The 16,912-nt window shown below is 40.0% G+C and overlaps 1 protein-coding gene and 1 pseudogene across 1 annotated transcript in view; one reads left to right on the forward strand and one right to left on the reverse strand.

Annotated features, from left to right (window-relative positions):
* The window catches only part of LOC126236678 (uncharacterized), a 271,112-nt gene that overhangs the window by 192,032 nt on the left and 62,168 nt on the right, over positions 1–16,912 (reverse strand). The gene's annotated exons all lie outside the window — the stretch shown is intronic.
* On the forward strand, positions 16,329–16,446 carry LOC126237651 (5S ribosomal RNA; annotated as a pseudogene).

The raw sequence follows: 16,912 nt of genomic DNA on the forward strand, positions 1-16,912 counted from the left end.
TACTTAAACCTAACTAACCTAAGTACATCACACACATCCATCCCCGAGGCAGGATTCGAATCTGTGACCGTGGCGGTCGCGCGGTTCCAGACTGTTGCGCCTAGAACCGCTCGGCCACTCCGGCCGGCGATTTGCAACTAAAGTTGACTAAGACATGAAGAAAAATATATTTCAATTTCGGAACAACAAAACGTTTTCATTCGCACTTGTAAAGCTGGGAATTTCTGTGTAACGAGACCAACACCTCGGAGAACACTGGATTACAACTGTCGGCAGTATGCATTACTATTTCTGGATCCACAAAACCGGGCAGAGATAGTTACATCATGCAATGCTTAAATCACTCTGTCACGTTAGGACTATATAATATGCATAAGAAAGTCGAGGCATTACAATGGCATGCCAGGTACATATCATAATGTATGTACAACTGTAAGTATCTGATTATTCGTACCATTCCTAGTCCAAATTGTACATACATTCTAATAGCACATCTGGCATATCATTGTAATGTATCGACTTTCTTATGCATACTGTACAGTCCTAAGGTAACCTAGTGGTTTAAGCATTGTATGATGTAACTTCCACTGCCCACTTTTATGGATCTGAAGGTGGAAATATATATTGCCGAAACTAGAAATCCAGAAGCTGTGTTAGCATAGCGATCTTAGCAAATAAATTAGTTTTCACAAGAAGAGTACAATACAGATAATTTCAGCATGATGTACAGTTCTCAAGAACTTACTTAATATGTCGTTACTGACAGTAACAATATGCGTGCAGTATGTATGTATATCTGTCTGTGCTGTTGCTATTTTGTATTGGCTGCTGTTCCGATCTCGTTTTTCTGTTAATTTTTTGTTTTATCTTTGTTTTTTGTGTGCTAGAAACTGAACTTTTATTCTAATTTTAATGTTATAAGAAAGTTACTTTAGTGGCTCCACGTAAAGGAATTACGAAAACCTTTTTTACAAGACCAAATCAGGTAACGGTATATAAATGCGTGAATACGCCTTTATTATTCATTGTAGTTCTTCATAAAAATTTTATTCTGCAGTACCTGACTGCTGTAATATTACTTACTTTCTTGAAAAATCTGATAGAATGACGAAATGTTTCCTAGTGGTAATAATATATACGACGCAATCCTTTTGAAGTTAGGAATGCCTCTAAGAGGCTGTGAAATTTATTTGCAACTGAGGAATTTTTCAGACAACTGCGTTAGGTATGAAGACCCAATAAATTTCATAAATTATTTGAAATTGAGGAATTTTTCCTACAACTGCATTAAGTGTGAAGCCTGCGAATACATTTCATAAATTTACAGCAGCTGCAAGATCGTCACCATGGTCTGTTCCTTCAGACTGTTAAAAACTAGCATCACCTTTGATCGAAACTCGACAAATTGGATCAGTGGACCTGATGTGTGATAGCAAATGTCATGTATCTTAAAGTGTCTGAAACTTTAGGCGCAGAACTGACCCGTGGTAAATGCTGCATTTATTCTTGAAATAATTCTTTGATTTCTACTTAATTGTTCGGTCATTTGAAGAGAGTCTTTGATACACTGCGTTGAAAAATAAATTTTGTGTTAATGGCGGCAAATTAACTTTACCCTAATGACAACACAATGTGAATGCCGTTGTATCGCGTAAAGTCACCTCACAAAATCTGGACTGTAAATTCGTCAAACTGCAATTACATTTCTCAAATTTATTTGGAATTGTGTTCAGTGTACATTTAAATGTATCTTTCAGAAAGACAATAGAAGTATCGTTATCAACATCTGCATTATTCCTATTACTTCCTTTACGCAAAAATAGTGCCTATCGAGCTCTTCGTCTTTCAGGCCATGTTCTTCTTTGAGGCACAGCCTAAAGAAAATACAGTTTCCAGACATACGAGGCTAATAGCTACTCAAAATGAAGATACTGGTAATTAGGAACGCTCGAATTTTTGTGGTGACAGCGGAAAACAGAAACAGAGTTAGTCTTTTACTCTTAGACTATAGTAAGTAAAAAAAAGGGTGCTAATAAAATAGGTTTGTTGTCTTCGACGGCTTCGTTGCTACGTTTCGTCTCCCACTGTTGACAACATCAACCATGTAGCAGTTGCGGCCTTAAAGCTGTCCGGAATGCGTGTGTTACTGCAAATGAACTGCAAAATCTAAAAATGAACGTCCCTAGAAGAAACTTCACGAAAGGTGGTGACTTTCGTGTGTCGTTTCTGCCATAGCACCTGATCGTTGCGCTTGGTAGAAGTAGGTAGCAAAGTCAGAGACAAAGGAGAACTTCTCACACGTGTTTGTCTTCTTCCTTTTACGTCTCCTGCTGGCTATGTATACACATGATTTTTTCTTTTGTGTACATCCACGGCAAAGTTCATTTGGAATAAGTTTCATTGGACTCCTTGTATAATTAATTTTAAAAATCGGTACTTCAATTTCCGGTGGTCACTATTAATATTATGTTCGTTAAATAAAACAGACTGCGCCGGCCTGGGTGGCCGTGCGGTTCTAGGCGCTACAGTCTGGAACCGGGCGACCGCTTCGGTCGCAGGTTCGAATCCTGCCTCGGGCATGGATGTGTGTGATGTCCTTAGGTTAGTTAGGTTTAAGTAGTTCTAAGTTCTAGGGGACTGATGACCTCAGAAGTTAAGTCCCATAGTGCTCAGTGCCATTTGAACCATTTTTTTAAAAACAGACTGCATTACCATTATGAATGTCCACATTGCTGTTACTTTCTCTACACAAAAATAGTGTCTTTCTAGCTCTGCGTCTTCCACTCTGACCCGTTAGCATTCTCCTTCGAGGCTTAGCTTAATACAAATATACTTTCCGCATACTAAGGGAAGTCGGGAGTCGTAGTTATTCAAAATGAAGAAATTAAGATATAGGAACTTCAAATTTTCTGAAAAAGCCAGTAAATGACCACGCAGTCACTCTTACAGAAGAGTAAGCAAAATAACGACGCCAATATACAACGTTATTTACAGACTTCGTTACTACTGCTGACAACATCATCGATCTAGCAGTTGTCGCATTTTAGTTGCCCGACATGCATGTTTCACTGCAAATGAACCATGTAAACATGAAAGCCCCTAGAATGCCATTTCACGAAAAGTTGTTACTTTCGTGTCATTTCTACCATAGCACTTGATCGGTGCGCAGGACTGAGGTTGGCGGTTCTAGGCGCTACAGTCTGGAACCGCGCGACCGCTACGGTCGCAGGTTCGAATCCTGCCTCGGGCATGGAAGTGTGTGATGTCCTTAGGTTGGTTAGGTTTAAGTTGTTCTAATTTCTAGGGGACTGACGACCTCAGAAGTTAAGTCCTATAGTGCTCAGAGCCATTTGAACCATTTTTGAACTGAGTTTTGGTAGGCCTTCAGATTTCTATGTTCACGTATTGGAGATTTTAATGCTGAAGAGATTGAAATATCAGTGATATGACGTGAATGATTGTACTTCCTTTTACCACTCTTAACGGCTACATATATGTGTATTATTTTTTCTTTGTTCACATCTCTGGCAAAGTACCTTTCGAATTATATAAGGATCATTGGTCTTCTTGTACATTTAATATTAAAATCGGTACTTCTATTTTCGTGTTCACGTATTAATATTATAATAAGTACTACAAGCCTCGACGGGCAAAGTGACGATCGTTAGGATAAACGTTGAATACCTTTGTTTCCTTGAAACCCTGTGGTGGGAATCCAAGCGAAGTTTAGAGCCATGGGGTCGTAGACTGTGCGACATTTAAAAGTTTAGGTCGCTCCCGGAAGCGTGCTCTGAAAGCTCTCGACAAAGCGGAAATCCGGGTTTGAGTAGCGGTCCGGCAGAAATATTCGTGTCACCAATAGGTAATATTTTCACACCTAATGTATTTAACATGGCAGTTGCGAATAACTTCATAAATCTGTAATGTCTTTGTGTACATTTCGGTGTCGAGGATACTGAGAAAAGTAGCCCCAGTTACATTTGGCGAATCCCGACATAATTTGTTGCAAACAAGCTGGTTTCCATAAATCATTTCTTGTGAATTCTAGGATGATTCCTTCGATACGGCTAATGAAAATTTCCTTTCCCGTCCTCCTCCAAACGATCCCATTGACCTCATCGCCTATGAGACGTTAAACACTAAGATTCCTTTTTCTCGGTGTCAGCCAGCAGACTAAATGGTTAACATCCGCTGAGGGGTCCTTTATGTTTCCTTCTTTCCAACGGCTCACAAGAGATAAAGCAGGATGCTTCGGAGCTTAGTTACAGCTGTATTTAATAACGCTCAGGGGAGGCGCTCCGACTTGGCGCCGTTCTTTGTTTTGGAAACAAGACACAGCTTAGAAACAGTAGCGCTATAAACATTATAGCCTTTCGGAGAGTTGAGGATGAACTTGGAGTATAAAGATCTTGTCCTGCGATAAACGGAAATTTAGGTCAGTAATGAACATACTAGGCAAATAACTATCCAAATAATAATTTGACTGAGAGAAAGCAGATTTAGTTAAGATTACTCTAAAATTTCGATTACGCTTGAAGTATTTACCACACAAGAAATCGTGCAATGGCTGCGTTTTTACAGAAGCTGCAGGCTGGCATCACTGCACAGCATGTACCGTAATGCTAGGTAATTATACACTCCTGGAAATGGAAAAAAGAACACATTGACACCGGTGTGTCAGACCCACCATACTTGCTCCGGACACTGCGAGAGGGCTGTACAAGCAATGATCACACGCACGGCACAGCGGACACACCAGGAACCGCGGTGTTGGCCGTCGAACGGCGCTAGCTGCGCAGCATTTGTGCACCGCCGCCGTCAGCGTCAGCCAGTTTGCCGTGGCATACGGAGCTCCATCGCAGTCTTTAACACTGGTAGCATGCCGCGACAGCGTGGACGTGAACCGTATGTGCAGTTGACGGACTTTGAGCGAGGGCGTATAGTGGGCATGCGGGAGGCCGGGTGGACGTACCGCCGAATTGCTCAACACGTGGGGCGTGAGGTCTCCACAGTACATCGATGTTGTCGCCAGTGGTCGGCGGAAGGTGCACGTGCCCGTCGACCTGGGACCGGACCGCAGCGACGCACGGATGCACGCCAAGACCGTAGGATCCTACGCAGTGCCGTAGGGGACCGCACCGCCACTTCCCAGCAAATTAGGGACACTGTTGCTCCTGGGGTATCGGCGAGGACCATTCGCAACCGTCTCCATGAAGCTGGGCTACGGTCCCGCACACCGTTAGGCCGTCTTCCGCTCACGCCCCAACATCGTGCAGCCCGCCTCCAGTGGTGTCGCGACAGGCGTGAATGGAGGGACGAATGGAGACGTGTCGTCTTCAGCGATGAGAGTCGCTTCTGCCTTGGTGCCAATGATGGTCGTATGCGTGTTTGGCGCCGTGCAGGTGAGCGCCACAATCAGGACTGCATACGACCGAGGCACACAGGGCCAACACCCGGCATCATGGTGTGGGGAGCGATCTCCTACACTGGCCGTACACCACTGGTGATCGTCGAGGGGACACTGAATAGTGCACGGTACATCCAAACCGTCATCGAACCCATCGTTCTACCATTCCTAGACCGGCAAGGGAAGTTGCTGTTCCAACAGGACAATGCACGTCCGCATGTATCCCGTGCCACCCAACGTGCTCTAGAAGGTGTAAGTCAACTACCCTGGCCAGCAAGATCTCCGGATCTGTCCCCCATTGAGCATGTTTGGGACTGGATGAAGCGTCGTCTCACGCGGTCTGCACGTCCAGCACGAACGCTGGTCCAACTGAGGCGCCAGGTGGAAATGGCATGGCAAGCCGTTCCACAGGACTACATCCAGCATCTCTACGATCGTCTCCATGGGAGAATAGCAGCCTGCATTGCTGCGAAAGGTGGATATACACTGTACTAGTGCCGACATTGTGCATGCTCTGTTGCCTGTGTCTATGTGCCTGTGGTTCTGTCAGTGTGATCATGTGATGTATCTGACCCCAGGAATGTGTCAATAAAGTTTCCCCTTCCTGGGACAATGAATTCACGGTGTTCTTATTTCAATTTCCAGGAGTGTACATTTGTATATATGTACCGAAATGGTTTATGCGTTTTGAAAACAAAGAAGGGACTTCAGAAACTCATATGAATAAATAATGGAAGTCGTTTTCACCGGAATAATGGGCGCCCGCGAGTAATTTGAAGCAATGTGGTGTAAAAAAGATAAAAAGTTTTCAGTACCCTCTCGGGACGCATCTACATCTACATAGCGAGCTCTCCATTATCCAGAATAACACATAATCGAAATTGTCCGGACAGCAGAAAAACGTCTGTTTAACAATTTTAAAAAATCAAATTTAGAAACCCACTGCATTACGCGCGCATTATTAGCCGGAAACTTGACAACTTACTTAAAAATTACATTTGAATCTCGCTATTTCGTATCAGTTCCTTTCAGTTCACTTTTGGGAAACAATCATACAGCTTTTATGTTGCCGTTCTGTATTCACTTTTTTCTTGACTACCGTTCTAATTTACTAACTTTTTACTGCTAACTTTCTAGTTCTTAGAATAACACATTTGCGTTGTCTGTCATCTTCCCAGGACATGTAAACTGCCCATATCTTCACTAGCCACAAAGAAATGGTATAGACTTCCACACATTGTCAATGATACAGTTTAAAAGCCACTGGTAAGGTCTGCTGGGAGCTAGAACAGTAACGTCAACAACTGAATATTGCTGGCGAAGTTTAACCATATGCTTCCATTTCGTATCAAAACATAGCAAAAAATATGAAGGGAACCGTCCTAGAAGAAAATCTAAGTTATTTTCTTTAGTCCTTATATATGGGATAGACTGAAGCCGTATTATGGCGCTGTACCCGTAAGCAACTCGTGGACAGTATAGTAAGCGCATTAGCCGGATGGAATAGCGTAGTACTGTATCCATATGTGATACCCGGACAGGATAGTAAAGCGCTTTAGACGGATGGCATAGCTTGCTGCTGTACTTGAATGCGGTACCCAGACGGGATAGTACAACAATTTAGTTGGACTGTATAGTAAAGCACTATATTTCAACAAGATACTGGGTTTACGTTGCGCGGGGTACGGTGGCAAGTGAAAGGGGCAGTCTACCTCCCTTCCAAAGACATATTCTATTGTTCCTCGAACATTATTTCCGTCTGTTACGTACATCTCGGATGTTTAGAGTATGTACGAAGCTTTGAAAGGTGCAGTTGATCAGCATTCTCTGTTATCAACCCATGAGAAAGTAAAAATCTGTGTTGAAATTTAACATCCTATTTTCCATACGATTTCGAAGCTAATTTGTATAGCTTGATTAACTGTTATGTTACTGGGTAGGACCCATATATGTAATTTCGTCTTCTGAACTCTGTAATGTTATTTTCAGCAACTTAATGTCAAAGTATTCACTAATAGTATGTGCATCCATTGGTAGAAATATGTACCATCGATTCATTTAGTTGAATTTAGAACAGTTTGTTTACATGCAACCGGATAAGAAAAAAGCACAAAATACACCGTATTTTATAGTGGTAGAAACCTGTAACAACTCTATTTTTCATACTGTCAACTTGTTATACTGTTGTTCAACATAATGACATCTAATTGCTTCATAATTACTGTAATTCACAATATGAAACTAAATTAAGAATGTAAGCAAAGTATTTATTTAGGCTACTTTATTATGTATTGAAATTTCGTCTACACTAAAAAAAAATGTACTCATATCTGAAGAAGAAAACATGTTAGGAATACCTGGGATAATGTAGGTTTAGTGAAATTAACAAAAATGTAATCGGCAGTGTTTATTTGAATCATTTCACTCGTTTTTCGATAAAGATGATAGTTACGAATTTGACCTTGTATCCTATTTCATGTATTTCAATTGTGACCGCCGAATGATAACATTTTCTGTTATTCTGAACAACTTCTGTGATGGTAATTAACGAAATCACTATGTGTAACAATGTTCCAATTGTCAGCGAATGTATTTAAGCCCCAAAAAAATCTCGCGAGGGGGCCAGGACAATGTGAAATTTTGAACTGCACTGTGTGATGTAACATCAAGTCAGCGTTCAGAGTTCTTAACCTGAGGACATGTGAAACATTTTTTGATCTTCCACGTTAGTGGAGAACCATGGTGTTCTCTAGCCTATTAGCACTTAAGACATTTACAAGAAGAATCAGCTGCATTGGAGCAACAAAGAGAAGTTAGTGCACACCAGCATTTTCTGAATTACATCTGTCCAAGAAATTTTATGTCGGCTACCTTCTTCAAGACTGACATTCTTAAAGACTACTACTTTGTTTTATTTATTTTTTCGACAATTATTGTCCCCAACAAGGCGGTTATACCGCAGTATGGTACATCAGTTGGATTCGTGATTTAATTCAGGTCAAAGTGCTGAAGTCGTCTTTTGAGTTTCAGGTGTACCTTTCTAACATCAAGCTGAAAGGCGATTGTATATGACAAGTAAAATATGGACTGGACGCTGAAACATTCTGAGACCAAAAAATTATGAGGATGAGGAAACTGGACTATGGAACTGTGAGTACCATTGGTTGCAATCAAGTTGTAAATCACAACAGCTGAGGTATATCATCTACTATTGTTTCATCTTTTCTTCAACTTCATCAGTTCAGTAGGCTATATGATGAATGTTTTGTTTAGAGAGTGTTTTTTTTCTTGTTTGTGGGATTTTGAATAATATTTTCATGATGTGCGATGATACTAAGGTCAAGAATCAGGAAGTGGAGGAAGTGGTAAATCTGATACAAGAAAATAATAATAATAATGAGGGTAAGGCATTGGTGGCCGGGAGACCCCTCGCGGGGCAGTTCGGCCGCCGCTCCACAAGTTCTTTAACGCCACTACGGCGACTTGCGAGTGAATGAGGATGAAATAATGATGACAGACACACAACACCCAGTCGCCGGCCGGAGTGGCCGAGCGGTTCTAGGCGCTTCAGTCTGGAACCGCGCTACCGCTACGGTCGCAGGTTCGAATCCTGCCTCGGGCATGGATGTGTGTGATGTCTTTAGGTTAGTTAGGTTTAAGTAGTTCTACGTTCTAGGGGACTGATGACCTCAGAAGTTAAGTCCCATAGTGCTCAGAGCCATTTGAACCATTTGAACAACACCCAGTCATCTCGAGGCAGAGAAAATCCCTGACCCGCCGGGAATCGAACCCGGGACCCCGTGCGCGGGAAGCGAGAACGTTACCGCAAGACCACGAGCCGCGGACTGATACAAGATAATGAGGAGAAAGTTCAAGATAATATTAGTGATATGCAATCAGAAGGAGAAGCAGTAGGTTGAGATTCAGACAGTATCTGTTCACTGATTTAAGGCATCAGTAATGAAGAAATAGTTGGTGATAGTACCAACCTTTTTTAATATGCTTGAAAGACTCATTGGGGAGATATTAGATGAACAAAGTCAGAAGTTAGAAAGTCGAATTGGAGAAAAACTTAAAAAATAGAATTAGAAATTAGACAAAGGAAAAAATTAGATAATTGGGATAAAAAGTTGGAAAGACAAGGTCAAGCACTAAAATGTATCAGAAAAGATTTAGATAATGTCAGAGTTCAGGCAGAGAAAACTATACAGGTAACTGAGGGGTTGGAAATGTATTTAAATGATTCTAAAACACAGAGCGCAGTAAGTTTGAAACTCGTATTAGTTCCACAAAAAACAAAACTGAGAAGATGGAGAACGATCTGATCAGTGAGATAGAGAGAAATGAAAAGAACTTACAAACTTTATGTTCTATGATTAAAAATGAAAACGACTGTATTAATTTGAAACTGAATGCATTAAATGGAACATTTAATGAAGTCAGGTGACGTTGGTTCATGTGTTAGCAATATCTCAAATGTTAGGACAAAGATAGATGCAATCGGTGCAATAAGAAATTTTTATAGCAACAACGGTAGTACATGGTATAGCGCAAACATAAAGAATTTTACCAGGGAAAGGAAACTCCTTCCCATGGACTTCATTTGCCACTGTAGGGATAATTTTACTAATAGTATGTCAGACAACTTGCAAATTAAATTTTCAAAGAAATTTTTAGATGGGGAGGCACTTCCATAGCCTAACCAGAATACACATACAGATATGACTTTCACAGCATCTGAAAAGTGTTTGTTGAAAAATGTTGGTCTGAAACCAAACAAGCTAGGATCAAATCAGAATTCTTGACTGGACCATGTTACACAGAAGGCACCGAAGGCAGCATTCATACGAAAGATTTCTGTGAGCACAACAACTTAAATCACTTGTACACTGAGCTCAAACATTTGCTAAGATAATACAGATAGATGCACTGAAGAGGCGACTGACACATAAAGAACAGTGGGGGTTAGTACATGGACAAGAATACCCTACTGAAAAATATTTAACATATGTTGATGAACTAGATAGAGTATGGGGGATAAATGAGAGACAGAGAGATAGGCAAAGGGAACATAGATTTTATCAGAATGAAGGATGGCTGAATGATCATCATGAGGACAGAGACAGAAGAAGAGATGACTGGAAGAATTATCATGATGATAGGAATGGAGGCATCACCATTGGAATGACAGATGCAGGGATGAAGACAGAAGAAATAATAAATGGAATGACACACACAGGGACTATGAAAGTGGTCATGAGCAAAGAAGTAGGCAATGGGAAAGTAATGATAGCAGGTTTGATAACAGGAACTTTGAAAATAGAAAGAATGAAATGGAAAACTTAAGTGTCTCATGGAGAGCCTGTTGGGTTGGTGTGAGAAAAAATAAATACCAAAATCAGACTAATAATTTTAGGAGAGGAAGAGTAATCTTTAGAGGTAGTTCCTACTGTGGAGATTACAGCAGTTCACACCAGGTAAATAGGATGGAGTTTAGCAGGGAACTTTGGGAAGATATATTAATGAAAGTGGAAGAGGAAGAGAATAGGAAGCAAAGAGCTGATGATGATCATGATGATGCTGTTTCGACAAACTTATTTGATGAATATTGTAGCAACAACAGAATTCTGATTAAAGATACTAGTGATGGTGATGGTGATGGTGATCTTGTGGGGCTAATGAATGATGAAGATATAGAGGAGGATCGTGAATATATTTGTGCTGAGGTCGAATGTGTTAACTCTGAGAATCATGTAGCTCAAGGAGCAGGAGATAGGATAAGTAGTAGGTGTGATGATAATGATGATGTTGATGATACTTTTGCTGCGAATAGTGATGTTATTGATGATGATTAAGTAATGATGTTGTTGATGATGTTTCTGATGTTGAAGGTGATGATGTCATGCTTAGTGAGTAATTACATGGGATGATTCATGTTGAGATTACAGAGCAGAGATTGGTGAAAGATGATGATAAGAGTACAACTGTAGGTCTTTATAATGATTTAGTGAAGAATAGAGAAGTACATGATGATCTGCATATACAGCTGAGACCAGTGCATCAGTGTCCACTTGTTGTGCCAGTAAAGTGAGCTGATTAGTGATGAAATTTTGAAGTTTACTTACGATTATTTTGATAATGTTGGTAATAGTAGTGAAATGCATGATGTTTTGAAGGCAATATTTCAGGATATACACCCAGAATGAGGGGGGGGGGGGAGGGCTGTTGAATTTTGATCTTAATGAAGAGCCAGCAGATTACACTGTAGTTCCAAAACTACAGCCTATGGAAAGTGGAGAATCTCTAGAGTGTTGAAACTGAGAATTGCAAGTGTATTTGCCTGGCTGGCGTTTGAAGTCCTATGGTGGAACTAAAACAAAAACCTTAGAGTAAATTAGGGAGAGAATTTTGCTGAGTTCCCTGTAAGCGGACTAAAAATTAAAGGTGCCACAGGGAAAGGAACAAAGTGATTACCAGACAAGTTTTTTGTTTTCAAAGATAAATGATATTTTTTGTGCAGGGAACTCTGTTGGTTAAAGATTTAAATGAAAGTTTAATACTGGGTAGTTTTAATTGGAGTGAGTTGAAATTGTCATTTACTGATCCTAAGAGGCGAATTTCTGGGGACACAGACATTCTGATGATAAATAACAGTAATAGGAATCAGATCGGGGGGGGGGGGGGAGAGAAATTTAATGATAGAGGATACTATGATATATACACCCATTCTGGGTGTGTATCCTGACAAATTGCCTCACTAAGAAAGATCGACAGAAAAGTGAAGACATTCGAGCAACAACAGGAGTAAAAGATATTACAGAACGGGTTAACACTCTAAAATGGCTGTGGGCCGGAACATTGCAAAAACGAAGGATGGAAGATGGACAAAATCAGTTTTAGAGTGGAGTCCCAGAGAAAAACAAAGACCACCAGGGAGACCACCTGATCGCTGGGATAAGGAACTCAGGAAAGTTGCGGGCTTCAACTGACAGAAGACAGAAGCGGACAGAGATGCATGGAAAAACCTCTTAAAATGTATTTAATAACTTTAAGAGGCTGCATCTTGTATAGATTGAATTAGCTAAACAATAAATAAATAAATAAAAATGACTAATGGCTCTTACACTGAACTTTTAGTAAAAAGGATAGGGGAAGCTGAGGCTTTGAGTACAGAGGATAAAGAGGAACTAGACAAATTTTTATGGCACTGTAATGATATTTTTGATGAGAGATCAGGAGAGTGAAGAACTGTCAATGTAAGCTTTAGCTGAAACCTCATGACCTGTTTTTCATTAAGCCTTTGTAGCGTCGCAAGTTGTTCCGAGGGAACGTTTGTTTTAGGATAGCTTGCTGTTTGCAACTTCAGGGGCTGACATCTAGCAGCCCACCCCGGAGAAACACGTGCATCTGTCACTGCTGTCACTGCCTGCCGTGGGAAAGCTATTCAATGTCTCTTGCTGAATTCGTACATTCAACATCTATAAGAATCTAAATAAAGGATAGTAGTTTTTGTTTAATCACTTTCAAAATTTGTATACTGCACTTTGTTATTAATAGAAAGGTGGTGTGAAAATCTGAGCTTTTTAGCGGACACATTATCGGAGATATAACAATTTACTTTAAAGTTAGAAAAACTACACTTAAGAAAGGAAATTCACCTGGGAACATTTAAGACCTGTTTTTGATTGTCAGTTGAAATACTCACCTGAAGTATCAGGGTATTTAACTGAAATTTAGTTTAAAAATCTCAAATACCTTACAATTTTCGTAGTATGAAATCTATAATAACTTCAGAAAGAACTCATAAAATCAGTATTTATTTTATTATGTGTTATGTGAGCCTGTAAGTAAATGAGAGTGCGTATGTGGGACATTAGTCAAATTTCAATAGTGCATTATATACCGTCTTAAGTAACCTGCAAGAGTTACACAAGCCTGTCGTGGGAAAATGATCGTAGGGGATTTACCCACTTTGCTGATGCATGTCTAGGTGTGAATGCTATTTTAACAGAGCAGCCAGAAAGTTAGCCGGAGTAAAATCTGTATTTAAAGAATATTTCCAGAATTATTGTCTTTTCGTTTTCGTTTAATAAGCACTACTTTAACATTTGCATGTCAGAATGAAGCAAATGTGACTATGAATAAGGATTGGTGCAGGCCAGGTTTGGCGTGAGTATGATCATGAGCGAGTATTCTGATTGGCCATCAGTATGGTCAGCCAATCAGAATTGGTACGGTTCCTGCTCGTTATCTGATAGTTATACTGGGAGTGAAGCTGGAAGAAAGGGGTCGCTCGCTAGCTTTGAACACGGACGGTCATGTTACTAGTACCAGTAAAAATAATGTGTAAGATGAAGAATTACTTAGTGTTTGAGTTATTGGTGAGCTAAGTCGATAGCAGATGTTGTTGAGGACTGCTTGGTGAAATTTCAGAGGTTTTGACTAAATCTGTTGGACAGATATCGTGTGTGAAATATTGGCCTTGATACTGTAGTATCCACTTGGCATGTTTCAGTGTTCAACTACTGAGCATTTTTGGTTAGCAGTTTCTTTTCTGATTCGGTATTATATAAGAAAAAGTAGATAGAGATTTTTTATAACATTGTATTACTGTTTCATATGACCATCAATTCTAGATGATGTATTGTTTTATTTTAATTACTATCATGTGTATGAAAGTATACGTTATCATGTGTGGTTAGCTATAACATGGATTACCTGCAAAGGTTTTGCACAATACTTTGGGGGTGGGGGTTATTGAAATGCGACAGTCCATTCCTCATACAATGTCGAAGCTCTTTTGCATTGTTTGAATAATCGTTATGTCATTAGACCAATACATATAATTTCGTCTTTTGAACTCTGAAGTGAGATTTTCAACAATTTCATGTCAAAGTATTCGCTAATAGTACGTGCATCCATTGGTAGGAAAATGTATTGCCAATTTGTTTAATTGTGATTAACTCTGTTCATTTGCAAACAACTGAATGACAAAAAAGGCACCAAATATGCTGCATTTTATAATGTTAGAAGCCTGTAACAACTCTATTTGTCATACTGTCAACTTGCTATATTATTGTTTAACATAACAGGATATAATTACTTGGTAATTACTGCAGTTCACAACACAAAACTAAACTGATAATACATGCAAAGTGTTTATTAAGCTACTGGATTATATACTGAAATCCTGTCTACACTAAAAAATAATGTAATGATATTTGAAGCAAGAATCATGATAGGCATACTTAGAATAATCTAGTTTTAGTACAATAAAAATGTAGTAATCATTGTTTATTTGAATCATGTCACGCATTTTTCGATGAATACGACAGATATGTATTCCACCTTGTATCCTATTTCATGTATTTGAGTTGTAGCCACTGAATAATATGTCCTTTGATTTTGAACAACTTCTGTGACCATAATTAATGATATTACCATGTGTAACAATGTTCCAGTTGTCAGCAAATGTATGTAAGACTGGTTAGAAATCTCGTGAGGGGGCCAGTACATTGTGAGATTTTGAGCTGCATTGTGTGATGTAGTATTCAGTCAACATTCAGAGTTCTAAATCTGAGTACACCTCATTCACATTTTTACCTTTCACATTACTGGAGAACCACTATCATACTTAAGAAATTTACTGGTAGAATCAACTGCAGCAGACAGCAGAAACAAGTTAAGTTCGTGGCAAAATTTTTGAACAATTTGAGTTACATCCATCCTGGCTTAAGAACTTTTATTTAAGCTACCTCCTCCAAGATTAATGTTTGTAAAGACTTTCACGTTGATTTTTTTTTTCGGCAGATATTATCCCCAGTGAGGCGGTTACACCACAATGTCACCATTTTAGGAGCTCATGGAGCTAGGTTTTTTACTAAGAAGTAAGCATAAAGCTGTATTTAAGACAGCTAAAGTCAAACACGGCTGCCTACAAAGTGATAACTGACATTGTAGCACACTTCACCTCCACCACAATCCATGTGTTTTGTGTATAAGGGGTGGCTTTGACAGCTAGCATTGCATTGATGTAAGTTTTTTTAGTAGATGTTTTTTACTTGTAGTGTTGCATCTATGGATAGAACTATCCTTCTCAGAGTTTGATGGAATACATATAACAAATTTCATTGATGAATATAGCGAAGGAGTGGTTTAAATTACTAACTCACTGAAGAGGTATCTATAAAATGATGGTGGGTCAACACCATGTACTATTTTCAATGCCCTCTGTTGTGTAATCAGTACTTTCTTTCTGAGTGATGACTTATCCTGGAAAAATTTGTCATTAAAGGTTAACAAGAGAAAATATGTGAAGTATGTTAAGTTATTGATTTGATTGTTTCCAAAACTGGCATTTATAAGAAGACCAAAAGTTGATGTTCTGAGTTGTTTGAGCACTTGACAGTTGATTGTTGGAGAGACAATATCACAGTTTCAGGAAGTCGGCGTAAACCAGTTATGTTGGCCACTGATGCATCGTATATATGTATCGTGATAAGTCCTTTAGCATCAACTTAAGACTGAAGATGGGGCACTGAAGCACCGAAACTGGTAGCTACACAATAAATAAGATCATAAGGACTGCTGTAGGCGTTTTATTTTGTTACAAATCGAAAATTTTTGTCCATAAATTTCAGGTCTGCTTGTGTAGTTCACATACTCATTGCTAGAAGCGCTAATGTTCTTCACGCTGGCACGAATAACGGGTGTTACATATGAGCTATCTGGCTGGTCTGACAGATGCCTGGAGTACAGTGCTCCGTTCAACGTGATAAGCAGTTCCCTATGCGACAGACTTTTGTTAAATTGTTTCGAAAGTGGCTATGAATTATTATGAGGACGTGCTGGAAAGTAATTCCACCGAATTTTTATGTGAAAATCTTTAAGGTTTTAAAATAAAACACGTTATTAAAATTCTGCCAACGTCCTTGCCACAGTGGTAACACCGGTTCCCGTCAGATTACCGAAGTGAAGCGCTGTCGGACTGGGCTAGCACTTGGATGGGTGACCATCCGGTCTGCCGAGCGCTGTTGGCAAGCAGGGTTCCCTCAGCCCTTGTGAGGCAAACTGAGGAGCTACTTGATTGAGAAGTAGCGGCTCCGGTCTCGGAAACTGACATACGGCTGTGAGAACGGTGTGCTGACGACATGCCCTCCATATCCGCATCCAGTGACGCCTGTGGGCTGAGGATGACACGGCCTTTATGACCTGTTCGGGAGGAGTTTAGTTTAGTTTTTATTAAAATTCTACATCATTATTCTTCATGTCTGCCTATTTTCAGCACTCTGCCGCTGGAGGGCACCAAATCCCAGCGTGTAATATGGCGGTGTGTAACGTAACTACGTCGGTGTATGGGAAACAGCGCTCTGCAATCGAGTTTCGAATTCGAAAAGTTCGTCCAGACGTGGGGCACCCTCTCATGCAGTATGACAATGCCAGAACACACAAGAAAGCTGCGACACCCACAACGATCCCACGCCTTGGGTTCACTGTCATCTAGCA

This window comes from Schistocerca nitens, chromosome 2 (genome assembly GCF_023898315.1).
Source record: "Schistocerca nitens isolate TAMUIC-IGC-003100 chromosome 2, iqSchNite1.1, whole genome shotgun sequence".
Classification (NCBI taxonomy): Eukaryota; Metazoa; Arthropoda; class Insecta; order Orthoptera; family Acrididae; genus Schistocerca; species Schistocerca nitens.